Consider the following 1212-nt stretch of genomic DNA (forward strand, 5'->3'; position numbering starts at 1 on the left):
CATGCCACGGCCAAGGCAGCCCAGCCAAAGCCAGCAGCATGCCATGCCAAGGCCTAGGCCAGCAGCATGCCATGCCACGGCCAAGGCAGCCCAGCCAAAGCCAGCAGCATGCCATGCCACGGCCAAGGCAGCCCAGCCAAAGCCAGCAGCATGCCATGCCAAGGCCAAGGCCAAGGCCAGCAGCATGCCATGCCACGGCCAAGGCCAAGGCCAAGGCAGCCCATCCGAAGCCAGCAACATTCCATGGCAAGGCCAACGCAGCCCAGCCAAAGCCGGCGGCATGCCATGCCAAGGCCAAGGCCAGCCGCATGTCTTGCCACGGCCTTGTCCCGCAGCGTGGCGTGCCTTGGCCTTGGGCTAGAACATCGCATGCCACGCCCTTGGCAAGCAATCCTGTCCCTCGTGTAATTGCCATTTGGTTTGGCTTTGACTTACGTATATGTTGCCCTGCGAAATGCTTGTCCCTCGGGTAATAGCCGGTTTGGTTGCCTTTGACTTGCGAACACGTTGCTAGTGCTTTCCCCAGTGGAAGCTTGTTGGGAAAAGTATGTCCCTCGGAAGTTGCCTGTTGCGTTTGTTATTTGCATTCGAGCTATCCGATGCTTGCTGGGTTTCTCTAAGAGTTTTTGCACGTTCGTCGGGCTTTTTAATTATTTATTTACTCATAAAAATTATAATAAAATAAATTAAAAATAAAAAAATAATTAAAAAAATTACTATAATTACTAGTGCCTCATCTTATAATTGTTGGAATTTTTCTAGAATTTTTTGAGTATTTTTAGTAATTTTTATTATTTTTTAAGTATTAAAATTGAAATAAATTAAAATAAAATATTCCGGTGGCCAAATATTTTTTTATAATTTTTTTTATGGTGTATTAAATTATTTCATACAACTTTCATGTTGAAAGTTTTGGCAAAAAACCATTACTTTTTAAAAAAACCCCATTATGACTCCTCGAACATGCTTGATGTTTCCTCCTGCCAGATTGAAAAGGGCTTAACAGGCTATTATAAGGGGGGGGCACCTCCCTTAAGGCTGGCCAGCATGGCCAGGCCACAGGCCACGCCTATGCCTAGGCGGGCGCTTGGCACATGCCATCGCTTGGCTTGTGGCATTGGCTTGTGGCATCGAAACTACATAGCCAAGCACGGGATGCGTCGAGTGGCGGCCCGCGGCGGTGGCGGTGGCACGTTGGCCTAGGGCAGCATG

This window comes from Camellia sinensis, unplaced genomic scaffold, assembly GCF_055761805.1.
Source record: "Camellia sinensis isolate YWXY unplaced genomic scaffold, ASM5576180v1 Unanchor6, whole genome shotgun sequence".
NCBI classification, from domain to species: Eukaryota; Viridiplantae; Streptophyta; class Magnoliopsida; order Ericales; family Theaceae; genus Camellia; species Camellia sinensis.